This window comes from Zalophus californianus, chromosome 6 (genome assembly GCF_009762305.2).
Source record: "Zalophus californianus isolate mZalCal1 chromosome 6, mZalCal1.pri.v2, whole genome shotgun sequence".
NCBI classification, from domain to species: Eukaryota; Metazoa; Chordata; class Mammalia; order Carnivora; family Otariidae; genus Zalophus; species Zalophus californianus.
In genome coordinates this window covers 70386952-70414582 of record NC_045600.1, presented here as the reverse complement: position 1 = coordinate 70414582, position 27631 = coordinate 70386952, and the positions used below count along the sequence as shown (strand labels likewise).

Here is a 27631-nt window from a genome sequence, read left to right as displayed (position 1 = left end):
AGCTGGAAATCTGCCCCAAAGCAGATTAACCCCAAGGAAAAAGCAAATAGTAAAACATGCAGCAGAAATGGTGAACCCCTAAAGCATTGCACTGGAGCAGTGTGTGGGTGCCCCTTTAAGAACTTAACACACAAACCCAAAAGCCAAGGTGTTCAGCCAAAAAAGAAAAAAAAGGAGAGAGAGAGAGAGAGAGGCATATTTCTAGCCTGCATAATCATTTCTGGACCAATTCCCACTAGCAGCCTCTGAGGCAAACAGCGGCTCACTGCCTGGCTGAAGCTCCTCCACCACCACTAGCAGCCTCCCCCTCTCCCCCAGCACCACAACCACCCCCCCCCCAGGGTTATGACAGCGCAGCTCTGACTTGTGTGCAGGCAAAACCCCAAAACTCAAAACAAGAAGTGAAAAAAGTGGAGCTAGAAGAAACCGGCAGCATCCTCCACGCCCCGGCATTCTGCACAATGCCAGTTCCAGGGTCCTGGGGTGGCCTGCAACGCGATGTTAGGAGCCCGAGGGATGAGGCGGACATTCTGGTGGATCCACTGACCCTATTCTTTCCCACCCAGTCCCTGAGGAAGAATAATAAAAGAGAGGATTCGTTATGAAGTCCTGGGGCTAGAGCCCAAGGTAGATACAATCCAGGCACCCTCTCCTAAGGAGCAGAATGTCAACTCAAACTGTCCACCTGGTCCTTCCCTTCAAGTCCTGTCCTCTGCGAAGATGAACAGGGTGGGGGTGGCGGGGTGCCGTAAACCTGAGGAAAGGCTGGAGGAGAAACTGTACCATCCGCCTATCCCAGCCATGTTGCCCCATGTGCTTGGGGCTCGATTCCGACCCGCGCTACCCGCGCTAACTCGGAACCCGGCGCCCTTGACCACGTCGGATGTTGGGTAGGGGGCAGCGCCTAGCTACACGCCCTGGGGGTAGGGAGCCGTGCCGCCGGGACAGCCTACCTCAGTTTTGGCCGGAATGATTTTCCTAGAAGACGCCACGGAAGCGAAGATCTGGTGATTCGCGTATTTCAGCCAGGGGTGAGGAACTCAGCCCAGGGGCGCAGCGACCCACTCGGCTCCTCCACACTGGGGCCTCGGGGCGGCACCCTCGGGACTCATCCTACTGCGCGGACGTGCGGAAAGAAGGGCTCCATCCTCAACTTTCTCGGAGGAAACTGCTCCGCTCCGCGGCTTGCCCAACCCTTCCCGCACACCGGGTCCCAGGTCTGGGGAGAACCAGGGACCGAGTCCCTCACTGCGCGCACAAAGCAGCTGCGCCTGGGCGCGCAGCCCCTTCTCCCGCCGCCCGCCAACTTGAACGCTTATCTCTGGGCGCCTGCCTACTCCTCTGGCCCCGCAACGGGATCGCTGCCCCGGCCGCCCGCATCGGACCGAGCGCGGGGCGTCCTGACCGCCGCGGTTGCTGCAGCCGCATCTCCCCTCACCCCCCAACCCCGGCCTGGCCTCTGCCTCGCCCGCCCGGCGCCCCACGCCCCGGCCCTACCGTGCAGCCCGGCTGGTGCCCGGGCAGTGCCAGTGCGCGGCACGCGTCCCAGCCGGCGAGGCTCCTCCCCGAGGGCTGCCCCGCGCGGGGCTCCGGGCTCCGGACAAGGCTCGGCCCGCCCGGGCGCTGGCTCGCAGCCGCTCGCGGCTCCCGCGCCGGCTCCCGCTGCCGCGCGCCCAGAGGGAGGGGTGGGGGGGGGAACTCCCGGCAACTCCAACTCCAGGCGCTGGAGCTCCAGCTGCAGCCGCGCGCCCGCCCGCCGCCGAGTGCGAGCGCCTGCGAGGCAAACCTGCCCCCGCGGCCGCCTCTGAGCATGCCCAGTGCCGCCGTGGGCGAGCCCGAGCGCCCCGGCCCGGGGCAGAGAGCAGCGGCTGGGGGCCGGGGAGCTGGCCCGGGCTCCGGACCGCGGGACTTGGGGTGGAGGGAGGGAGTGACGGGCCGGTGCCGGGGAGGGGGCAAGCGCCAGGGGGGGGGATGGTGTTCGGAGGGCAATGCAAGTTTCACGGGTTGTGAGAAGTTTGTGGGCTGTAAAGGTAAGCTGTTTCTGTGAGTCTCTCTGCAAGACTCTGTTTGAAAGGACAAGGAAGTATTTATTCTGACAGTAGAGAACGAGTGGATCAAGCACAAGGGTTTTATCCAGTGTACTCAAGCCTGGGGTTGCAAACCCAAAGAGCTAATGGGGCCTGGCAGGTAATACAAATAAGTGAGCCACCTAGGACGCGGAGCGGTGGAGAGGGTTCTAAAGGCACACTCTGTTCTAAACGCCCAGTGCTGTCATGGAAGAATTCAGGCCTACCTTTGCTAGATTTTCTGATTTTTCAAGGAACGACAGAGAGTTCGTTTTTTTTCTCATAGAAAACATCCGGATTTTTACATCTTGATAACAAGTACAGGTTTTCAACAACACTGGAGCAAACAAAATATACCTGGGTTCCTTCCCTGCTTGGCCCCACAGAGAGCTAATTTGAGGATTGTGATTTCTGCATTTTTTTTAGCAAAGAGGTGCTGAGTGCCCACTGTGGTTTAGGAAGGCACTGGAAAGGATCCAAGATGATTCAGATGGCCATCAAAGTTCTACCAGTTACTAAGGGAAATGGGTTTTCCAGACAGAAGAGGGCTAGGGATAGGTGCTGGGGCATTCGAGAATAGAAATTGCTGGTGTGGAAAGGGGTAATGAGAACTAACTTTTGGGAAACATCATTAATAAAAGTACCCAAGGGGGAGGTCACTGCAGGATCAGTTAACAGTGCCCTGCAGAGGCATTTTGGAGTCTGAAGAAAAAGGAAAAACCTACTGGACCCTGTCTTTATTTTAAATTTTGATATTTTTCCTCATGTACTTTTTGTATTTTTAAAGTATTGTATCAAAATATTTATAATGGTTTCTGAGTTCCTTGACATCCCCTTAAGTTTTGTGGCACACCTCACCCTAGCCTGTGCCCTGCTGGGGTGCTACGTGGTGGTACACCTGTCTGCTTAGAGTGTAAGGGGCAAGAAATAGCATACTGAAATGGGAAAGGGGGTTGGAGCAATGGATGGAGGCTGGGGCAGAGCACTTGACTGCCAATTTTTTGGAGCCTGAACTTCATTCAGTTGTTAGCAAAGATACTGGGGGAAGAAAGTGACATAACCTGGACCCAGCTGTAGGAAGATGGGCTGCTACAGACCCAGGAAGCTGGTTTGGAGGGGAAGAATGGGAGAAATGGGGTACCTAGGGCACCTTCACCATTGCGGTCTTATGAAAATCAGATGCATTTCCCTAACAAAGTCACATGTACTCTGCTTGTAATTGGAGAGGCGTGTGGTGGGGCTTGCTGAGTGCCCACAGGTGGGACTCCCAGGTCCTGGTCTAAACCTGGGTTTCCATGGGCAAGAGGCTCCACCTCCAAGCTGCCTTTTCCTCATGTGTGAAATTGTCCAACGGTTCTTATGGCGGTTTTGTGAGGATTCAGACAAGTAAGGTCTGCCTAAGGGCTTTGAAAACTGAGAGTTTAAGCAAATGTAAAGCATTGTTCTTACCTACATATCTATATGAAATAGAATGTAAACAAAGAAGTTCTACGGCTTTACAAAAGTTGTCTTAAGCAGGAAGCTTCTTTGATTTAACAAGCCCTTTTACTGTGTGTGGGATTCTGTTGACAAATCTTTGGAATCAGCTTTTGGGTAATTGGACAATTTTGTGAATTAAGATAGCTCTGTACTTGTTCCTACTGCCAGTTACTCAAAATGACTCCCACCCTCTGTATGGCTCCCTCTATCTCACCTGCAGGTCATCAATCCAGTCTGCCTCAGTGAGACACCTGGGACTTACCCCCGTGCCCTGGATCACTGTCACAGCAGGTGAGTTCCTTGGTTGCTACATTCATGGAGAACAAACCACCACTTGTCTGTGGGAAGCATTTTAAGCATGCAGAACTCTCAAAGAAAAAAAAATGCTTGGGTGTTTACACAAGAAGCCTTCCAGAAGTTATGGAAAGGAGGAAGTACCTAGCCCTGGTACTTGCAAACAAATATTTGCAGAATATATAGCAATTTGTATCATCCAAATCTTCTGTTTACCTCCCACAGATCCTAAGAATTCTTTTTTTTTTTAAAGATTTTATTTATTTATTTGAGAGAGAGAGAGAAGGAGAGACAGTGAGAGTACAAGCGGGGAGGAGAGGGAGAAGCAGACTTCCCTGCTGAGCAGGGAGCCCGATGCGGGGCTCGATCCCAGGACCCTGGGATCGTGACCTGAGCCAAAGGCAGATGCTTAACTGACTGAGCCACCCAGGCGCCCCTCTAAGAATTTTTTCTAAAAAATCACAATAATGATAAAATTGTAAAGGAGAACAAGAACAGGATATAAATGTTTCTAAAGGATATAAACATGTTCTTTTCCAAGTAAAATGCTTTGTCTACTTAAATTTTAAATTAATTGTGTTTGTTTTTTAAAATAATTTTTATTATTGGTAGTAAATAATACATGATATTAAAAAGAAGCTCAGTCCAAAAGTCTCAGTAAAGAGAAAGTTTCCCTCTCCAAGAAGCATTGTTACCAGTTTTTTGCATCTGGTTACAGAAATATCCCCCACACAAGAGCAAGGATTGTTAGGGTTTTTTTTTCTCTTGATGTCTAATCATGAAACCGTAAAACTGAAAAATGCCTTATAGGTCATCTAGATGCCAATTATAGACTTTTAAATTACAATTATATTCTGGAATAGAAAAGGGAATCAAAGTAGTTTTCTCTTGTGGCAGAAGTATACTCATGGTCATAAGGACACCAGATCACATGGCAAAACCCTGCTTCTGAGCATTAAGTGGTACAAGAAAAAAAACTGCATTCACCTAGAGTTCTCCTGAAACCTATAATGCCTAGTGTCAACCTCAACCTACAACACCACAGATTTGGATACCCTAGGTTGCCTGGGGCTGTAGAAGGAAGGGCTGTCTACATAACAAATGGAATGAACTGATATGGACAAAGACAGCTTGATCTAGGAAATTGTGCACTGTAACTTTTTAACAGTGTCACTTTTAGCATCATCAATCAATGTCTTCAAGACTAGTAAAGTCTGTATTTTTTTTTTAAATTCTACACAATGTAGCTAATAGCTTTTCAGATTCTTCATTCTGATGATGTGTTTTCAGGTAAGAAATTCAAGAAGTCTCAACTTTTAGGTTGATCCATGTGACACTGCCATTTTTCTTGGCCATAGTCCCTGGAATATTGGCAATATTATTTTGCTATTCCTAATGGTTATAACCTGGCAATAACAGAATCACCCCCAGGGTAGGGATATATCTGTGGCTGTTGCATGTATGTATGTATCAATTGGGAGTGAAACCTGTCACTTCTAGTGACATGATATGGTGGGATCTGGGAGACCCACAGCATTGAAATGGGCTTTGGGTGCTTATGCTAGGGACCCTATTCTGTTTTGCACACAATTAGTATTGGTGTATGGTTTTACTCATTCAGGATTCTAGCTGGTTTATAAATGAAGTCCTCCTTTTTTGACTGAGTTGCCACGGTACACATTCTGTCCCTAATTTACTAATCAATATATATTAGCCATGTGTTTCCAATCAGATTGTTAGTTCCTTGAGTGCAGGGAACGAGTCTTAAAAATCTTCAATTTCCCTCATCCAATGCCTAGCTCAGAAGCCCATCAACAAACAGTTACTAGCTGTCTCCATTCGGGTGTGTCATCAGGGACAGGAGACAAATAGCTGATCTCCAAAAAGAAGGAATCTGCTATTCTGAATACCTGCATAAGGATAAAATTGCATCGGTGATAATTTTCACAATCAAAGGTATGGGCTATTAAAAGTATATAATGGAAATAGTGGGGAGAGAGTCGAACAGGAACCAGAGCTGGGGCTGAGTCTGAAAAAAGCTGGATCCAGACGGTGACTCCAGAACAGATGGAATTGGAAAACGGAGGACCCGGTGGACAGCGGGCAGTCACTGCCCCGTTGACATCTATAGTCCCCAGTATGTCAGCATGTCCCTGGCCTGAGGGTACATTCTTTGATTGATGCATATGCACTGCATAAGCAAATGAGACTACATAAGCCCAAAGTAGCCTCCATGGAGGAAATGACCACCTTCGCTGATGCCTATCTGCAGCATCTCCAGAAGCTCAGCTAGGAAGGAGATGACGATCATCCAGACTCTGTAGAATATGGGCTAGGTTATGACTGCCCAGCCATGGAAGGGATATTTGACTACGCAGGAGCTGTAGGAGGGGCTACAATGACAGCTGCCCAATGCCTGATTGATGAAATGTGCAAAGTAGCAATTAATTGATCCAGAGGGTGGCATCATGTAAGGAACATCTTCACCAGGAGTAGATTCCAGCTCAAGAAACCACTTTCTTTGCTCATCCAGAGGAAACAACTCATCCATTGAAGTTTGATCATGAGATTATAGCAATTCAGTCACATCTTCAGGCTCCACTTCTAATTCTAGTTCTCTTGCTATTTCCCCAAACCTTCAGTTTGTAAGAAAACACATTACTTGTGGAGCACAGTAAAGTAAAGCACAATAAAAAAGAAAAAGAAATAGTGGGCAAAGGAAAGGAAGACTTTCTTGAAGAAATAATGCCCAAACTGAGGTCTACAGGAGAAATATGAAGTAATTAGTAAGGGAAAAAACAGCAAAGAGAATTTCAAGCACAATTTAAAAACAGCATGTGCAAAGGCACAGCGGTGGGAGGGGATGTGAATGTTTGGGAGGGATCTTAGAGGTCTTTAACCAGTCACTAACCCCATGGACTTTTGATGTAACTTAACATCTAATAAGAACATCTGCTATGAGGAAGCAAACTGTCCTCAGCGAGAAACATAAAACAATCTGGTGTTCAGCAGCATGCCATGGTAGAAAGGGCAAGGGTTTGATTTTAGACAGATTTGGGTTTGAACCTCTGTTTCATCTCCTTCTTGCTATATAACCTCGGGCAAAGTCTACAACTTCTCTAGATACCAGATTTCTTGTCTCATATTACCACCTTCGTATGGTATTCATTGGAGGATTAAAAGGGCACACATGTGTAATGTACATAGCACAGTACCTGACCCACAGCAAGTGCTGAATAAATACTGCTTTCATCTCCTGACCGCCCATTTTGGTAACTGCAAGAAAAATGGGAGGGGGAAACCCAGAATGTGTTTTGAGTTTCCAGTCTGAGCCGTTTCTTAGAAGCACGGCCTCTGCTACAAGCAATCATATTTTATCTCCCCAGATGCAGTATAGCATTCCTGTTTCCACAAAAAACAATTTAACGTACATAGAAACTGCTTTAAAATTGGTTTACCTTCTCTCCTGTCCAGATATCCTAGTGTGTTTTCACCTATTACTATATTTCCAAAGGAAAGGGGGGGGATAGATTAACACTTTAAAGATTTCAGCATTTGTATTTATGAAGTTAGGACTCGATTTAGTAAGACATTATACAGATAAATCTAAACAGTGACTAGTTCTGAATTTCTATGACAAATAGCCAAGTATGACTCTTCTTCTCTTTTCTCTTGACTTGCATGAATTAAAAGTCTTGAAGAGTAGTCTTCAGCAGAAAAAATAGATATATACACTAAGATTGTTTTGATCACACTCCACTGCAGCAGGAACTCCCTCTTAACTCAAACTTGGGTTTGTTGTATTAAGTTCAGAGTCTGTTAGACTGAACCATCCTAATGACTCGTCCTTTATTTCAGCAATGTTTTCGAAAGACCTGTTTTTGGTTTAAAGTGACTGTCTCCACCAAGATCCAGGAAAGCGGCTAGGCGTTGAGCTAACAGAGAGTCCTTTATTCTGCCAGAACACAAGCAAGTCAGTGACCACACAGAGCTGCTCTCTCTCCCCCAGCTTCTGTGCTGCTAGTTTAGAGGAGAGAATGATGCAATCCATTCATATCTGAGATGGAGGGGGCTTCTCTGTGACACACAGCAGCTCCTTCTCTTCTGTATGTTCTGGTCCCGTCGCCCTCCCAAGACAGCCACAGGGAAAGAAGCTCCTGCTACTCTGTCCCCAGAAGCTCTTTGGGTCCAAAGGACCTGCCCAGCCCCAGGCGGCCCTATGACGTCTGCTGCTGCTGCCTCATTGTAGTAACATGGGCCCAGAACTTTATGACTTAAGCAGCACTTCCCAGGGCGCCTCCGTGGCGCAGTCCGTTGGGCGTCAGACTCTTAGTTTCTGCACGGGCCCTGATCTCAGGGTCATGAGATCGAGTCCCATGTGGGGCTCTGCGCTCAGTGTGGGGTCTGCGTGAGATTCTCTCTCCCTCTCCCTCTGCCCCTCCTGCTCTCACTCGCTCTCTATCTAAAATAAATAAATATATCTTAAACAAACAAGCACGACTGCCCTTCTCAGACCAGCAGCTTCAGCATTACTTGGGAGCTTACAAGAAATGCAGATTCCTGCTCACCCCAGACCTGGCGAATCAGAATCTGCCTTTTAACAAGACTGCCAGGTAATTCATTCGTACATTAAAGTTTCAGAAGCATGGTCCGGGGCCACCCAGCCAAGAAAGGGGGAAAAAACAAAAAGCACTTTAAATAAAGGTGAAATGCATTTCCTTTGGCCCAGATGCCCTTTCTTCCTCCAATCGCCAGGCCTCATCTCTGTGTACCTAAATCCTACCCTGTCTTTCTTTGTTGAGCTGTCTGCAATGCCTCTTCTGGAAATCTTCATCAACTGCCAGAGGCGTCTTTGAACTCGCTAACCTGTATCTTACTGCAGTCTGTTTACACTGTGCAAGTATCTTTGCACAGGTCTAATCCATCCTGTTCGAGGCTTGAGACTTGCCTGAATCTTCTTTATATCCTCTAGAGTGTAGTATGGTGGGCCCTGGGGGGAAAAATTTATTGAAACAAGGGAAGGGAGAGAAGAAAGAAACAGCTACATTCATGAAGTAATTGTCTCGGAAAAATTGAGTGCAGCCCCAGGGATGGGCTTGAGCCTGTTTGAAACAGGAACCTGGTAACCATGTTACGTGCATCTTTGAAGAGCCCCAATACACCGGACACAGAAATGTCCCAGTTGTCCAGAAGCTAACTGGACCAGGTCAGATTCAGACCCACCCCATCACAGCACTCCTCATTTAGACCTGGTCCAAAACAGACCTCTTTCTAGAAGAAAATCACAATTCTGTTTGCTAGAGCCTTGATCCCTGGCTTTAAGGATGCTGTGGGCTCTGAACGGACTACCTCTTTGCCTACTTTCTGTCCTATGCCTATTCTCACTTGATAGTTAATATATTCATTTTTTTCTAAAGAAAAAAGGTATTTTTGAAAATCTTTTTTCAGATCCATTTTTTTTTTAGAAATCTTACTGAAAAATATTTCATGTTTCTAATTCAAGTTTTCATAATGCATCCTTGAATAAAAGCAACGAGTTTCTGGTTGCAAGTTACAAGTTCAAAGAACAAGTCATTTTATTACTTAATTGATAGCTGAGTCAATTAAAAGCCTTGACTCTAGATGAGATTTATGATGTCATATTCAGAATAAATATGTCTTCCTGAGAGACATCCTGGTGTCATTATAATTTTACCACACATAAAATATAATGGGAAATGTTCCTAGGACTTATAAGAAATTAGACTTTACTAGTGTCAATACTGTTGTGACTCATAAAATGAGTATATGACCCGCATGGGGAGACTTTGTTGTAGGACTGGAGTTCACATAGAGTAGGTATGTTTTCTTTGATAAGCATTAAAAAGTATGACTACATTATTCAAGATCAGTCATTTTGGGGGTACTGTTATGTGTTATAATGTTTTCCAAGAAAGACTGATGATCCTGAGGGGGTGAATATTCAGAAACTATAGCCCTGTGGTTTCCACCTCTGTGAATTTCTTTTAAGGAAACAGCTCTATCATAGCAGTATTAATTGTAATAGAAAAATGGGTAATATTTCTCAGGAAACAGGAAATGGTTTGGTCATACTTATTAATATGGTCATATTTAATAATAATTTGGTCATAATTTAATAATTTATTTGGTCCCATTTAATTAATCACATTAATCTGGTCATGTTTAATAATAATTTAGTCATATCTGATGAAATATTGTGTACCTTTTATAAACAATAAATGGGATAACTACCTGGAGACTGTTTATGAAACCAGCTTAATTTTTAAAAAATTTAATCCATGGAATTGTATAAGTTTTATTGAAACTAATCATATGCCCAGCACTATTCTAGACACTGGGGATGCAGAAGTTTTAAAATGACAAATATGATTCCTGACATAGTGACCTCAGAGTCTGATGCAGGAAAAAGATATTAAACAAGTTGATATATAGTTAGAAACTGTGATTCATACCATGAAGTAAGAGGTTAGTATATAATACGGGAACCTAAGCTGGTTTGGGGAAAAGGGTATTTGTCAAGGAAACTCTGGGGAAGTAAAGGACGAACCAGAGTTAGTGAGGGAAGACTGGTGGAGAGTGTTCTAGGTGGAAACAGCAGGAACAGAGGAGCAGAAATCCAAGATGTGGGAAGAGAGTTTGATGCCGCTACCGAAGTGGAAGAAGGACCAGAGTGATTGGAGCATAATTCGTGAGAGGTGAATGGTGTGCCCTGAGGAATAGGTTCATGTGATGCCTTCAGGATTTGTCTTATTAATCCCATTGTGGAGGGGTGTCAGGGACATGCTTATATTTTAAGATCACTTTGCATTATGTGGGGAATGGGTGGAAATAAGTCAAGAGTAGAGGAAAGGAAAGCACTTTGGAGACTACTGTAGCAGTCTGGGTGAGAGAGATGAAAGTGGCTTAGATAAGATTTACAACTGGGAAGATGAAGAAAAGGTGACAGATTAAACTATGTGCTGGAGGTGAGAAAAATGAAGTTTACTAACGGATGGGGAGTAAGGATGGAAACTAACTACAGTCCTTACTTGCTTCCTTAAACTGCTGGGTAAATGACGATGTCGCTCGCATATTTCATATAGTTGGAAATTTAGGAAAGAAAACTAACAAATCCGTTTTGGACATGAGATTGAGATCTTGTCAGAGAGCCAAGTGGAATAATCAAATAGATAGTGTACAGGTTTGGAAAAATAGATCAGAAAATAGATCTGGTTGGAAATTAGATATTTGGGAGCCATTGGTGGTCAGATGGTATTGGATGCTGGTGTATAGAAGGAGCGTAGAATGTCTAGGGGGGAAAAGCCCATTTTCACTCCCAAGGAGCTACAGCATTAAGAGGTCTTGTTGAGGAGGAAGAGCTATCACAGGTGACTTCCAGGCTGGAGATTTGTTGGGTAATTCTGGAACAAAGAAAATAGTATTATAAGAAGGAAGGTGTGATCAACTGTGTTGAATACTGCTGAGAGGTCAGGCAAGATGGTGTGCTCCAATGGATAAGAAATAGTTGTCTTATTCAGGTGGCAGTTTTAGAAGTATATCACTTTTTATAATGTTTAAGCTTTATTTAATAATGAAAACCTAGTTAACATTGGATCATTTTTGTTGACTTAATTACAGCAGGATAGTACATATGTATTTACCCCATCTTGATCCCCATACTCTTTGTTAATTTTTTTTTTTTTTGCATCTCTTTATTGTCACCTTAAATATTAACCAGATAACTTTCTTATCTCCAGGCTAGGATTAAACCTTCAAGATTTTAAAACCTGGCTAGCCCTCCCCACTAACAGCACAGCTGCTAAATGCACAAAGTCCCTGCCTTATAAATACCACATTGAATGTATGGTTTTCTTCATATGAGTTTTTGCATGACTTATATAACAAATTATCTATTTCTTCCCTTAAGTTTATTTATAGAATTTTGCCCACAGTGTCCCTTTCCTAAAAAATAAAAAAACCCCAAACTACCTTACTCAGGTAAAATTTGGTCTTAATTTGGCAGATATACACTGAGGCAAAGATGACAGAAAGTATCTGAACAAGAGAGTCCTGGGTTTTTTGTTTTTTTTTTTTTGCCTTTTTTTCTTTTATATTCAGGAACTAAAGAAAGGAAGTGAGATGGTTTGGACAGGAACTAATATCTTTCCAGTTTGGGGCCCAGAGGGGTAGGATGGGGACAAACCGCCACCCTCCGCTTAAATACCTTGACAATTCATTTTCTTCACAGTGACTCAGAGCATCATCACCCTGTGGTGCTCATGCATAGGAAAACAGAAAGAGGAAGGAGCCTCCAAAAGGACTGGTCTCAGCAAAATTGGCAGGACTCCATTCACTTCCCCCAGCTTTCCACCTCAAGGCCTTAATTACACTGTTAGATAGTAGTCTCACCTCAAGCACAAATTCTCCTTGGCAAGAATTCACATTCATGCAGATTGCCTTCCATAACCCTCTACAACTCTGTTATGCTTACCAGAACTAATCCAAGGTCTCTTCTGTGCTGCATGTCTCATGAGACAGGATAGGTCTCTATGTTAATCACTTGTATTCTGACTTTTCTGCCTCCTCTTATCTGTATCATCAGGCATATTCAGATAGGTCTCAAGCAAATATGTCATCCTTTCTATTTGTGTTATGGATGACACGACATAACCTATGCAGCACTGGGGTTTAAAGGGGCATATGGGACTGTTGGAGAACTCTGGTGGCTAGATGGGAGAGAGTAAGTGAGGGTGTGTTTAAGGGTTTTATAATGGCAGGCACCATGGTGCCCGAGATGAGAGCTCTTAGGGAAGGATGATTGCATTTTTCTAGTGATGTCCTTGACTCTTAATTTTTGCCCAAAGAGACTTAAATACAGCATGTGTAACTTGCATTTCTCCTTTTATCTACTAGAGGAACCCTCCCAGATCAAAGAGGAAAGGCACACCTTTCTGTGATTTGCTTCTCTTTTGTCGTAAACCAGCTTCTCTTTTTGGAGAATGTTTCAACTGATTTTGGTTGTTGTTGGAGATAGACTTGCTCTAAAGTTGTCCAATTAAGTGAACAGATATTTTTCATCCTATAGAATACTATATTGTAATTTTGCTTGATTTTCATGCTCCAGTGATCTGCCATGAGAAGAGCCTGCCCCAGGTAGCTGCTTCTACTTTATCCCGAATCCCAAAACAAGCACCAATGGACAAGACCTGAACCCAATCCAAAGCCTAGAGCCAAGTCCAGCCATCGTGCTTTCTGAGACATAACTCCCAGCCAAATTAGCCTTGATCTGCTGAGCCATAGTCACTTGCAGATCCATGAGCATTTAATGTAGTTCTTGTAGCAATCAAGTTTTAGGCTAGTTTGTTATGCAGCAGTATTGCGGCAATATCTGACTAATACATATACTTAGAGGCATTATGGCATAAACATAAGCAAGAAAAGCTACTTATCCAGCTTAATCATCTTCCAGTTTAAGCCTTGAAAGGGACAGCTTCAAAATCACTTAGCCATGTTATTTAGTTTGAAATAAATTGGGCTCACTGTACATATCTTTATAAAATAGAACTTATATAAAAATACATTGAATTTGAAAATAAAATAAAGTCATTCAAAATTAAAAAGCCATTTTATTTTCAAATATTTTTAGCAGGAGAACTTTCCAGTACAAACATTCTTAAATAAGGTGGTTTTGTGTGAGTAATAGCAGAGCTGCAATAATGCTATTATTTGTGATCAATTTTCCATCCATCCATCCACCCACCTATCCACCTATCCACCTTCATTATTTTTTGCAGTTTATATAGTCATTTAGGAACACTGCAGTGGTTTTAGGTAATTCATATTAGAATTTAGAATCAGAAAAATTGCTTATATTTTCTGCATTCAAATTATGTAAGAAATCCATGATCATTGTAGCAAAATTCAAAAGTTCATATAAACAAACAGGATAAAAAAAAATCCTACATAAATGCACCACCTAGAGATAAGCTTTGTTAAAATTGCATTGTTTATTTTTACAAAACTTCTTTCCTATGTGTGCCTGTGTGTATTTTTATATATATTTAATTACAATGGATTCATACTGTGCATACTGTTCTGTAAACTACTTTTATCACTATAATGTTGTAACTTCTCTCCATGAAGATAATATAGAGCTACATAATCATTTGTAATGACTGACTGGTATTTAATAAAATACACGCTTTATAACTTGTTAACTAGTCCCCTATCTTTGGATGTTTATTTTGTTTGCAGGGTAGTTTTCTTTTAAAATATCCATTATAAATAACACTTGCCTGAACATTCTTGTTCATATATTTTTCTCACTTTTCAAATCATTTCCCTAGGATCAATTCCAAGAAGGGATATTGCTAACACAAAGGACATGTGCATGTTTAAGACCTTGTCGACGTAAATCCCAGAAAGGCAGTACCCACTTACATTCCCTCTAGCTAAAAGACTTTTGCTACATCTTCCAATCAACACTCAGTGCTGCTTTTTGAAAGATGTTCCTCCCTCATCTGTTTTCTTTTATGTGTCTACTATTTATTTCTACTTCAGGTAATTTGAGAAAGTCCTTCTTTCCATTTTTTTCCCTGTGACATGTAACGAAATAAAACATGACTTAAGAAATGTCCTGAATGCATAAGTAAAAATAATCATGACAGCAAAGTAGTCTTCTTTTACAGAAAATACTCTATGGCTTCAAGATTCTTTGGAATAATAGCTAACTAAATCATAACCTTTACAATTTCATGATATTAAATAGGACTTGTTGGAAATGAGTCATTTTGTACACATTGGGTGTTTTATGGTGAGTTTAATGTCACTGAATTTAATTAACTGAAATTGTCATTTGCACATCATTATGCTGTGGAAAACCCTCCTCAGTCAGTGAGCTCTTAGCACTGCTAAGAGCTAAAAAAATGCACAGTTCCTCTCAGAAGTTATAAGATCTATGTGACTAATTAATAGGTGAAGAAACTAAGGCATAAAGCAGTGGATTCTCCAGCAGCAGGAGTAAAAAACATCATAAAATTATAAAGGTAAGCCTGCTACCATGGAAGAGGAGAAAAATTGAGATAAAGGAACATTTTCATGGGCCAAACTCAGTCTATTGTAACCACTAATAGATGAGATTACAAACTAATGCCAGAATTTTCAGTGGGATTGTTGTTTGGAAGTGACAGCTGGCATGGGACCTCACCTGTGCATCCTCCAACTCCCAGAAATCACACAAACACATCAAAAAGAAATCCTTTAAAATGGTTTAAGAAGGCGAAATAAAAAATGATAGTATTTTGAATATTATAAAAAAGCTATTGCAGTGAAAAATATATCGAAAACCTAATATCTCTTAAAGACGAACTCCTAAGGGCGCCTGGATAGCTCAGTCGGTTAAGTGTCTGCCTTTGGCTCAGGTCATGATCTCAGGGGGCTGAGATTAAGCCCCATGTCCAGCTCCCTGCTCAGTGGGGAGTCTGCTTCTCCCTCTCCCTCTCCCCCCCCTCCTGCTCTCCCTCTCAAATAAATAAATAAAAATCTTAAAAATGAAAAAAGACCAACTCCAAAGATGTCTTTTTGTCATCTTAATCATTCCTATGTATTTTGGAGGGAGTTAGGAAGTTCTCATCGCAAAATCAGACTTTGAAAGACCTTCTTCCAAAATACTTTCATACAACTAATTTCTGGTATGTTTTTCTAGCACATTAATTGTTTTGTTTTGTTTTAACATTAACATAGAACATTATATTTCAAATTGCTTGTTTGACAAAATCATTAAGATTATTCTATAGAATGCTATATTCAGAGACAGCATCCTATAAAAATAATTTATACTTTCAAAAATAGATCTCTCCTGCTGTTTATTTCTCTGGTAGCATATATATTTTCTGGATGTGCCTTTTTATTCAAATTAAGTTCAACAAATATTTACTGAATAACCACTTAGTACAAGACTTTGTGTCAGAGCTTTGAAGAACTAAGGATAGAGACAGCAGATTAGTGGATGCCAGGGGCCGGGGGGAGGGGAGGAGGAGGAGGAGTGACTGTTAAATGGGTATGGGGTTTCCTTTTTGGATGATGAAAAAGTTCTGGAACTACCTAGAGGTGATGGTTGTATAATACTGTGAATGTACTAAATGGTACTACACTTTTAAATGGTTACAGTGGTAAATGCCATGTATTTTACCACAATTTAAAAAAAGCAGGCAGGGGCACCTGGGTGGCTCAGTTGGTTAAGCGACTGCCTTCAGCTCAGGTCATGATCCTGGGGTCCCGGGATCGAGTCCCACATCGGGCTCCCTGCTCAGCGGGGAGTCTGTTTCTCCCTCTGACCCTCTTCCCTCTCATGCGCTCTATCTCTCATTCTCTCTCTCTCAAATAAATAAAATCTTTAAAAAAATAAATAAAATAAAAAAATCAGGCAGAAAAAAAAAGAATTAGTGGGGTCAATGAAGGAGAGGCACAAACACTCCACTATAGAAGTAACATTTAATCAGAAAATGTGTTTAAATTATCCTCCCAATATCACTATTGATTTCATGCAGTAACTGTGTCAGTCCGATTTAATAAGCATGCATTACCAGGGCAGTGATAGGCAGTCATACTTAAAACTGAATAGGAGTGGAGAATGAGTAGTAGATGGTCCTTGCCTTCAAGTAGCTTTCGATTTTATAGGGAATTAAGATAGCTATAAAAATGTCTCATGCAAGACAGAATGTTAAGCCATACAAGAGACCTGAACATAATGCTAAGGAAGTGAAGAGGATAATTAGATTAATTCTTGGGGACAGCATCAGGGATGTGATAGCTTTTTACTTGGTCTTCAAGGATGGGTCTGATTTTGCCAATCACAGAAAGATGCTAACATTTGGCCTAGGTGAAAGGAAGAAGATGGGGAAAAGTAGGGAGCCAAGAAATGCAAGATAGTTCTGGGAAATGCCAGTAGCTGGCTTGGCTGGAGGGCATAGTTTAATAGGGCCAAACAAGGGTGGTGAAGTTTAGGGAAGAGTCAAGGATGCATAGGAGAGGAATGAGTTTGGAGATGATTCAGAAATAGTTTTTTTTTTCCAACTTCTCACCTGCTAAATGGATCTTTTTTGTTTGTTTGAAGATTTCATTTATTTATTTGAGAGAGAGAGTACGAGCAGGGTGAGGGGCAGAGGGAGAAGCAGACTCCCCGCCAAGCAAGGAGTCCTTCAGGGGCCTTGATCCCAGGACACCAGGATCATGACCTGAGCTGAAAGCAGACGCTTAACCGGTCTGCCATCCAGGTGCCCCTACTAAGTGGATCTTAACTATGGCATCTGACGAGTGGCCATTCAGCTGCTTTTGGAATTCCTCTGGTGACTCAGAAGTCACCTACAACAGCTCTGGACTGCTGTGAGGTGACTAAAATGGTCAGAGTTCTTGTATTGATTGGAAGTTGGCGGACACCTTTTTTTTTTTTTTTTTTTTTTTAAGTAGGCTCCATGCCCAGCCTTCAACTCACGACCTTAGATCAAGACCTGAGCTGAGATCAAGAATCAGAGGCTTAATCGACTGAGCCACCCAGGTACCCCTGCCCACAATTTCTATCTATTTATTTTAGTTCTGCCTTTGAAACAACACTAAATAAAAAAATTTTTTTTTTCATATCAGCTCTTCAATATTCAAGTCAGGATATATGTTCTCCTTTTCTCTTCTTTCTAAATTAGATATTCCTGGGCCCTTTAATTGTTCAATTGTTTCTCTTATGATGTACTTTTTAAGACTCTACAATTCTTGCCATTCATTAATTTGGTAAGCACGTCTTTGATGTTGATATTCAAGGCTAAATGTTTTAGAGGAAACTGTAGATGGTATAATTTTAAACAAACTGCTATAATTTCCCTTTCAGGTAGACTTTGAATTAGTCATTAATTGTTTATCTCTAGAAATGGTCATTGAAATAATTATGAATTCAGTAAATTTTATTTTTATTTTCATTGACCAGTATTTTATTATTTTGTTTGTGGATTTCATTATGAGGCATATTTTTAACTGCATTGCTAAAATTAACATAGTGTCTAGGAACTCAGGCCCTGGAGTTAAGATTTTGCGACTGGTCTCCAGCACAACCAACTACTAGCTGTGACCTTGGGCAAATTATTTAATTTCTCTGTGCTTCAGTTTCCTCATCTATAAAATGTGTGTAAAAATACTGCCTGCTTTTTTATTAAATAAGTTATTATCTAGCAATAGTAAAAATAAGAAAAATTATTACAATCGTTATGGTGTTTTTAAAATATATCCACAAATTCTTTGATATTCCTCCCTTCAAGGGGTGAAGCCTAATTTCTTTTTTCTTGTGTGGGGGGATTTAGTGACTTCTCACAAATAGACTGCATAATTTTTCAACAAAAAAGCACAATGGCTACCTCATTTCTTGGTTTGCTCACTCTGGGGGACATAAGCTACGATGTTGGTTTTCTACTTCTGTGTAACAAGCCACCTCAAATATAGCAACTTAAAACAGCACACATTTATTAACTCGGGTTTTCAACACATCATGGCTAGGTCCTTCTAAGAGCTATGACGTCTATTTGAACAAGGACATTATGTATCAAAATATGCTTGCAGAAGGCAAAAAAACACAAGCAAAAGGAATTCATAGAGGAAAACTGGAAGTAGGGAGAGTTTTGGGTTGCTATCCAACAGCTCAGGATAGAAATAATGTTTGCTTCCAAATTGCTGAGGTGACAATGGGACTGGACAGAGAGATTGGAAGGGAAAATCATTGAGGAACTAGAATCTACTGGATTTGGCAAGTTGAATTACTATCTGGCTTTGATGGAGTCCTGGGACTTTAGCGGTCAAGACATATAAATGTGGGAATGAAGAAATATACATTGGGGAGTTATTCAATGGTGGTAATTGTTCAAGTTGTGGGTGGGTGACATGCTGTGGGAGGGTGTAAAAAAATAGAGCTGGAAGAAGAATGTTAAGGGATACTTAAATTTAGAAGTGTGGCAAGTAGAGAGAGAGACAGAAATGGAACACTTTAAAAGGTAGGAGGAGAGTGAGAAGTGTTAAGTGGAAGATGAGAATTTCAAGAGGCAAGGAGGTAAGTAATATCAATGAATGCCCTTTCTTAAGGTTGGAGAAGATGAAGACCAAGAAGTTAAATGACAATGAATTTAAAAGTGTATTGTAAGAAAGAAGAGGACATTGCCAGTGCCTTTCTAAGTGTAGCAATCTAGGGAAGCTGACAGAAAATAAATGTTTCTCTTAAAGATGAGGAGAGTGACCTGGTCTCTGAAAAACTATCCCAATTCTAATGTTCTTCCTCTTGGAGCTAAAGAATACTGTAAGATTTCAAGGAATGATTAAATACTTCTCTCAGTGGAGGTTACTCATTTAACTCATTGCCAAAAAAGAACAAAGGGGCATCTTAAGTGCTTCCTGAATTAAAAACTCTAGACTCATAATTTGGGCGTTGGTCCTTCACTGCTTTCAAAGCCACCTTGAGGCTGTTCTTGCAGTAGATACCTGACATCCATCCATCATGACACATGACATCCATCCATCATGACACCTAATGTCCGTCCATCCCACTCATTACCACCCATTAACCAAACTGCCCTGGGCCAACTTGAGCTTCTGGCAACTTTGAGGGAAGGAGGGCCTATGTCATCAAAAACATTAAACAATGTTACAGAGACGCAATGTGCATCTAGCAGAACCACAGGGACTAGGTTTGAATAAGCACTTGCCGTACTCCTATCTTTTCTCCTTCGCATGCTGCAGCCAATTTTACTGAAGACAATGCTTTTTCATGGGTATACAGATGTCATTGCTAAGCTCATCATCAATTCTGATAAAAATAAGAGAACACAATGGGGCACCTGGGTGGCTCAGTCAGTTAAGCGTCTGTCTTGGGTTCCACTCATGATCCTGGGGTCCTGGAATCGAGCCCCACCTCAGGCTCCCTGCTCAGCAGGAAGTCTGCTTGTCTTTTCTTCTGCCCCTCCCCCTGCTTGTGCTCTCTCATGCTCTCAAATAAACAAACAGATTCTTAAAAAAAAAATATGAGAACACTAATTATTCACCTCTATCAAGAAAATTAAATTTATATACTTTGAAGTTAAATTAAGTGATGTGAAGAATTGACATTAATTTCTGAAGTCTATGAAAATGAGGAACTGTTCCTTTGAAAACACGCACAAAATTTCTTTATGCATTATGACAGCCCTTTAGAACATATTTTTTTTAAGTGGCAATATTCTGTGTGTATGTGTGTCTAATTGCTGGCATTGCAGAAGTTTGGTTTTCTTCTATTTTTCATTGCTAGTGTCTAATAATTCAGACATATTATGAGAAAATAGGATTCCGTATAGTCCAGAAATTCAGCCACTATCTTGAATCCTGTTTCTAGATGAAAATGCATTCTACATTCCCAGAAAGTCTATATTTCCAACTTTAGAGTGAAAGCCATTTTGAAATTTGAAGACTGCTTATGCATGTGTAACCAAAATATGGTTAAATATATTTTCTTTAAGTTAACCAATCTGAATTTTCTGCTATTATTCTTTTCAAGTTATTTTGCTGTGCAAAATATCACCATAATCCCTCTGCTCTGTATTTAGGAAAGTGACAATGCAGCATGGTCATTATTATACCCTTGGAGCCAGATCAAAGTGCCTTCCAATCCTGATTCAATCACTTGCATGCTCTATGGCTCTCAGGAAATTATTTAATGTTTAATTTTAGGTTCCTATACTGTAGAATAGGAATAATGTAAGTACCTATCTCTTAGAGCTATTGTGAGAATTAAGATCAATCATACACAAATTTCTGTTGCAATAACCATTTCTAGAGAATGAAATGGTAGTCTTTTTTCTTTATCATGCACCCATATCAGTAGAAATATTTTTATCCTATAGCCTTTATTTATAAATTGTACACATGTTCTTCCTAACTAATATAACAGCATAAAATGAGCATAAAAGTAAAATTTGAAAAGAATTTGACAAAGATGAAATAAATACAACAAACATCTCTAAACACCCATTTTCAGAAGTGTTTCTATAGCACTAAAAAAACAGTTGCTTTCTTACTCAATGATAAAGTATCACCTTTATCTTGATGGGGCATATCAGTTTTTGGGTGGTTTGTTTTCTTTTTTTTTTTTAGGTTTTATTTATTCATTTGAGAGAGAGAATGTGAGAGAGAGAGTGAGCACATGAGGGGGGGAGGGTCAGAGGGAGAAGCAGACTCCCTGCTGAGCAAGGGAGACTGATGCGGGACTCCATCCCGGGACTCCAGGACCATGACCTGAGCCAAAGGCAGTCGCTTAACCAACTGAGCCACCCAGGCACCCTGTTTTCTTTTAATATCTGTGTGAGGTTTACTATTGATGGGCACTTGACATCACAGAAAAGATCAGAAAATTTGGATCATATATTTTCTGTAAAAGAAAACTATATAATTCATCTTTAAGTTTGACAAGAGCTTGAAATGTTTTGCCATACGATAACCAGTGAACCTGCAATGAATTCTGCAGTACAGAATATTTTCATGGACACTCCTCATCTCCTGAGTACATATTTATCTACCAAAGATTCATTTGGTGCTTACCATTTACAGGAACTGTTTTAAGCCCTTTGCAAATATTACCTCAGTTCATCTCATAATGACATTCTGAGTTAGGTTTCATTCCCATTTTATAGATGAGATAACTATGGCCGAAACAAGTTGAAAAAATGTTTAAAGTCAGGCAGGATTTGAAACTAGTCATTTTGGCTTTAGAGGCTGCTTTTAACAAGTAGATTCTGATGCTTAAGATTCTACTAATGAAGATAAAATAACTTTTAATTCCACTTAAAACATGTAAATTACAATTGATTGGAGGATTTTAGAAGCACAGATTGGGCTAGGTTGCCAATAACCAATTCTTCAGTATCAGGAGCTCCCCACTTCCTTCTAGAGACATCTTGCAATGTGCACCCATGTGACCACCTAACGTGCAGGCCAAGTGAGGGCTCTAGTGTGGATGATATTAGTAACCTTAATCTATTTCTTATTTTTCATATACATATAAGCATGTGTTCTAATACCTTGTTCCCAAATTCCATTGAATTACTGCAGTCTCCAGAGGTATGTGCACCTCTGTTGGGAGATTACTGCTGTAGAATCTGAACATAGATGGAAGAGGAGCAAAAGATTTGCTTGTGTTTACTTCCAAAGCTGGAAGTTATGTTACATGTGAATGTATAAGGAGTGGTCCCTCTGGATATGTGGCTATCCATATTTTTATATATAGACATTCTGTTAGGTTACAATCTATTTGTATAAATGTATTTGTACTATATGAACAGTTTATCTTGGAATCTATCAGGAATGTGTCACCAAAAATTTTCTGAGGATTTTCACAAAGATAATGTGACACATTAAAATTAATTTATTGGTTTACTCTTCTCTATTTCCAAGCATTGGAAGGACTTGCTGGGTAAATACCTACAAGTAGTCCATATTGTTGACTAGAAGAAGTTAGATTTTGGAGGGTCAAACAAATCTTTCACTTACATATCTCATCTCCTTGTTTATCCATTTAAATTCTGGAGACCATGACCCAAATGGGGGAACATAGTGTCAGAGAACAAAGACTGTAAATTCAATGGTATTCCTCTTTAGAGCAGGAATCGTCAAAGTGTGAGAGTCCTTTGGGCTGTGAACCAATCTAAAGCAAAGCATGCCCTTCTTTCAGTTTTTCTAGGTGAATGATGCACAATTTATGCAGATGGTATATTTGTATTCAATTTAACTATCCTCTCAAATGAGTTCTAACATTTTGTAATTTTATTTTTTAATATTTTTAAAGATTTATTTATTTATTTGAGTGAGAGAGTGCATGCAGGAGTGAGGGGAGGGACAGAGGGAGAGAATCTTCAAGCAGACTCCCCACTGAGTGCAAAGCCTGACACAGGGCTTGATCTGGTGTGATCTCTATGAGGTCATGACCTGAGCCAAAACCAAGAGTTGGATGCTCGACCAACTGGGCTCCCTAGGCGCCCCAAATTTTGTCATTTTAAATGAAATAAAATATCTGTGTTCTGTTAAGAAGTCAGGTTGTTATGCATTGTTTGGCAATGTAGCAGGTTCCTGCTGAGCATGTGTGTGAGTGACAGTTACTTCGTAGGATGGTTGCTTCAATACTGATGAAGTGTTGATTTGCACTGGTGTGGTTTCCAATCTTTTTTTTAAACATAAATTATAATTAGTTTGGTTTCATCATTATCCATTTATTTTCATTAAGATCACTTGGCTAATCCTACAATTGTAGTGACTCATATTTGCAGTAATAGTATTGTGTCCATTTTGCCTGTAACTAGACTTTAAAGACACATATGTAATTGATATGCATTATCTGCCTTTCTATTGTTAAAACATATTATATATATATATATATATATATATATATATATATATATATATATATATCTCCTTTCCTAAAATTTGCTTGTTTAATCACACCTCACTGTTAATCATTAAATTCTTATTCTGGCGGAGACTGGGATGGATCAGGGAGGTCTTTACCCAGTTGTCTAGATCATCCTGATTTTATATACTTGGACTGTGTCCAGTTCTGACAGATTCCAATAAAGAAGACAGTTATGTAAGTCTGTGTCAAGACCTGTCAATGACATTTTTAAAAAAGGAAAATGACCCAATCCTAGATAGGAGGGATAGCAGTATTTTGCACAAAGAAAAGTAAAGGAAAGAATGTTGGGGATTGAAGAGCCTAGGATAATTTTTTGAATATTTAAAGTCAATTTTTGAACCTTTAAGATTTATACCTATGCTGTCCAATTTGCTAGCTACTAGTCATATGTGGCTATTAAAATTTCAATTTAGAGGAATTAAAATGAAATAAAATGAGAAATCTGGGCCGACTGTGGCACTAGCCCCATTTCAAGAATCTCCTGTGGTTAGTGGCTTCTGATCAGACAACACCGATATAGACCATTTCGATCATCACAGAGTGCTCTACTGGAAGCACTGGTTTATAGTATAAAACATCTGAGCAAATTTTATTCTAAAACTAGCAGCGGTAGCTGACAGAATGATACACAGCACTCCCAAATGGTTCAATTTGAAGAAGGCAGAAGAAAACAAACGATTATCCAATCCAAGATAAAAGTGGAATCCACTAAATGGAGGCAATTGTCAGCCAGCTTGGTAAGCCTGGAAAAGGAGAATGTTTTTGCAGAATGGCCTGGCTCGCCTTATTTAAAGCAATATCACGTAGCACTTGCAGCCAGCACTTCTGAGATTGCCTTTATTTGCAGCAGAAAAGAGTCCCACCCTCTTTAAGGGGGTCTCAGCTTCTGAAATATGTGCCTCAAGACAGGGGCTATTGCTTTTTCACTTTGGACAGTCTGCTTGGTGCCTTTCCTTAATAGAGATCTGAATTAATTCTTTTTATTTATTTATTTATGAGAGAGAAAGAGAGCGAGCAGGAGGACGGGGAGGGGCAGAGGGACAAGCAGACTTCCCACTGAGTGGGGAGCTAGACCGACAAAGTGGGGCTTGATCCCCAGACCCTAAAGTCATGACCTGAGCCGAAGGCAGATGCTTAACCAACCAAGCGCCCCTAAATTGATTCTTAAGTAAAATCACAAGGTAAGTGAAACTATGCACATCATGTGTATGGCTGCCCATTATAGCTTGAATACTTTGTATGTTTGAAGAATTTTCCACGTTAAGAGCCCCATTTTTCTAGCATAGAAATTCTGACTTTGAAGGTAAAACCCACACTCCACAGTCTCTCTTGCAGCAGCAACTCGGGTGAGTGACCCAGGCTCCACCAGTGGGCTCCACCTGCCCGAGACTTCATCAGTGAGCAGCCGAGGGAAACAGATTCCACGTGGGTGATGCCCAGTTTTCCCGGTGGCAACAGCAGCAGTGTTGGCAAGGCCATCCGCCTGACACACGGCCCTGGTGCTGGCTGCAAGAGCCGTTCAGGTCGAGATCGGTGACTTAACACTTAGCACTGGAGGTGGCAGCTGCCACGTGCTCTTCAGACTAGTTCTGTGTCTTGGTCTTGAACATTCTTCCCGGAAATTTGGCCCCCAGTCTTTCTCCAGCTCTCCCATTTTTAATCTGTGAGCTACATGATACTGTTTAATAAATGCTTTTTCTGCTTAAATTAGCCAGAATGGATTTTGTGGTTGTAGCTAAGAATGCTGATAAGACAGGCAATGATGCCAGGTCATGTTCTGGACTTATAGATATTAATTAGTTTACTCAGTATGCATTTATTGTATGCTTAGCTGGCTCTGCATGAGGATCTGACTGAGCTTTCCAGCTAGAGCACCTTTGTGAACGGTGGTATCAGGGAGAGGTGAAGTCCTGGAAGTAAGACAGGTGTTAGACATGTTGAGATCGAGAACATTCCTTTCTTCCCTCAGATATCCGGTCTGTTGCCAAATCCCTCAGCTGTGTCTCTTAAATATCTTCCCCATACCCCCTTTCTTCACTTCATAGCCCTTCATTCATTTGACAAACATTCGGCTCAGGTATTTATTATTTCTCACTTAAATTATTGAAATAGCCAATTACAACAATAAGACCGCGTAGTTCATGTTGTTATTTGTTAATGTGTCTTTGCTTATGCTGTTCTGAGAACCTAGAAAACCCTTACCTTCCCCTTATTCATGTGGATTGGATACCTCTTATTTATACTTCAAGATGTAGATTTTTACCTTTCCCATTTCCTACTACACCGCATGGTAATTATGTGGTTATTTGGTTGACTTATCCAACTGGACTGTGAGCTCCTTAGGGCACATACCATGTTTTATTGACTGTTATGTATCTCCAGCCCTTGTCCCAGTGCTTGGAATACAATAGGTACACCATCAATGCTGTTGAAAGAACAAATGACTTGTATTTATTTATTATATGCTTATCTCCCTGTCTAGTCTACGAGTTTCTTCAGACAAAACAGAGTCTGGTGTATAATAGGAACTCAGTAATAATTTGTGGTACACATAAATGAGGTTCATATGGGGGCTCAGCTGAAGGTAATTGGCAGCAATCAAAATTATTCTAATGCTTAGAATAGAAGCTAGGGCTGGCTATTAGGGTTTGGGAATTGGGAGGTGGTGGAGGAAAGACATTGTAGGCAGCATAATTGACTGATGGATCCAGGTGCCACACGTGAAATCCCTCCTGTATTCACAGGAAGCCAGCCTTCCCATGGGCCACTCCCAGATCATGCCACTGTGCAGAGGGAGATAGGGTCTCCTCTGATAAGAGATTTTGGTTTGAGGACTCTAGTGACCTCCGCAAATACTCTTCAGAATTACACAGCAGCCTAGGACTTACTTTCCTTTGGTCTCCCACTTAGGGTCAGAACGTCATGGTAGGCTTGTGGCTCTCCCAGCAGCTACCAACTCCTTTCTTTGTCTCCAGTCTTGGCTTCTGCTTCTCACACTAACACATGGTTAAAGCCATGGGAGTAGATTAGTTATTTGAGGAGAGCCCTAGAATGAGAACAAGTAATGCCAAAGAGAGATGCCTACAGGGCATGAATATTTAGGGAGTAGGAAGGGGGTGGGTAGAAAGCTAAAAAAGAGTGATCAGATAAGCAGCCAGACACTCTCCACCAAGGAGAGTGGTGTTCCAAACAGGCCATCACTGAATGTTTCATTCCAGGACTTTTTCTAGGCACCATAAAAGTTAAAAATTTACCAGGAAGAAATAAGAAGTCTTCTGAAACTAGACGAATAAAAAGAGAGCAGCTGAGGTCACATACTGTTTATTTGGCTTAAAAAAATTCATTATTTAAAGATAAACAGACAATTAAAATAGAAATACTATCACATTAGGTACATATATCAAATCATTACATTGTACACCTTAAACTTAGACAATGCTATGTATCAATTATATTTCAATAAAGCTGGAGGGAAAAATGTTTAGGTAAAAGAGAACTATATGTACAACACAATACATTTGCTTTAAATGATTAAGAAAATAATAAAATAAAATAGAAGGAATAGAATACATCTATTTTTACCTGTTCAAATTCATAGAAAAAAAACGTTGTTAAAAACTGATTTATAGCCAAGGAAAGCCACTTCTGTTTTCATCCTTGTATTACTCCATTTTCTCTCTAGCCTGTCCCTTATTATATAATATAAATATAAATATTATTATTATACATTTGGCAAATATAGCAGATAGAAGTAGTTTGGGAGTGTGGATGGTTAATATGCTTTCTCTAATCATGGGAACTGATGTAGAAATAAGCTTAAAAAAATCTGTGCAACGTGGACAAGAGAAGAGTTATTGAAAGTTACTTTAAAGAGAAAAAAGAGCTGCTAGACCATCTAAGAAAAGAGTATGTCAAACAGAAATGAAGTCAGAACAGAGAGAGTGTAAGAACAAAGTCACAGAGTCCAATTCTTCTAGTGCTAATTCAAGGAACAACCAGCAGAGAGGGGTTTGGGATGGTGAATTTTATGTGGACCTTGCAAGGGCCCTGGGGTGTCAGATAGTTGGTCTAATGTTATTCTAGGTGTGTCTGGGAGGGTGTTTCTGGATGAGATTAACACTTAAATTGGGACAGGGTAAAGCTTCTTGAGCTGGGCATCAGTATTTTCCTCCCTTTGTACTCAAACTGAAACATCAGCTCTTCTGGGTCTTCAGCCTGCCTGCCTTGAGACTGGAACTTATACCATCTGGTTCTCCATTTCTCAGGCCTTTGGACTTGGACTAGAACTTATACCATTGGTTCTCTGGGTCTCCAGCTTGCTGATTACAGA

At 41.0% G+C, this 27631-nt stretch overlaps 1 protein-coding gene, 1 long non-coding RNA gene and 1 pseudogene across 3 annotated transcripts in view; 2 read left to right on the top strand and 1 right to left on the bottom strand.

The window, feature by feature from the left end:
- STXBP6 (syntaxin binding protein 6) overlaps nt 1-1680 on the bottom strand; it is a 244285-nt gene extending 242605 nt beyond the window's left edge. Inside the window, exon 1 of one of the 2 annotated variants that reach the window (XM_027570121.2) lies at nt 1498-1680. The gene's annotated coding sequence lies outside the window, so the exon portion shown is untranslated. Of the gene's footprint in view, nt 1-953; nt 1423-1497 lie in introns of those variants that run through there. The other variant, XM_027570118.2, reaches the window with a different exon arrangement.
- Nucleotides 1681-1928: 248 nt separating this feature from the next.
- Nucleotides 1929-5752, top strand: LOC113909094. The gene is made up of 3 exons (XR_003515689.1): nt 1929-2030; nt 3766-3836; nt 5639-5752. It is a non-coding gene; the product is annotated as an uncharacterized LOC113909094 (long non-coding RNA).
- Nucleotides 5753-5818: 66 nt separating this feature from the next.
- Nucleotides 5819-7766, top strand: LOC113909274 (annotated as a pseudogene).
- The last annotated feature ends 19865 nt before the right edge of the window (nt 7767-27631 follow it).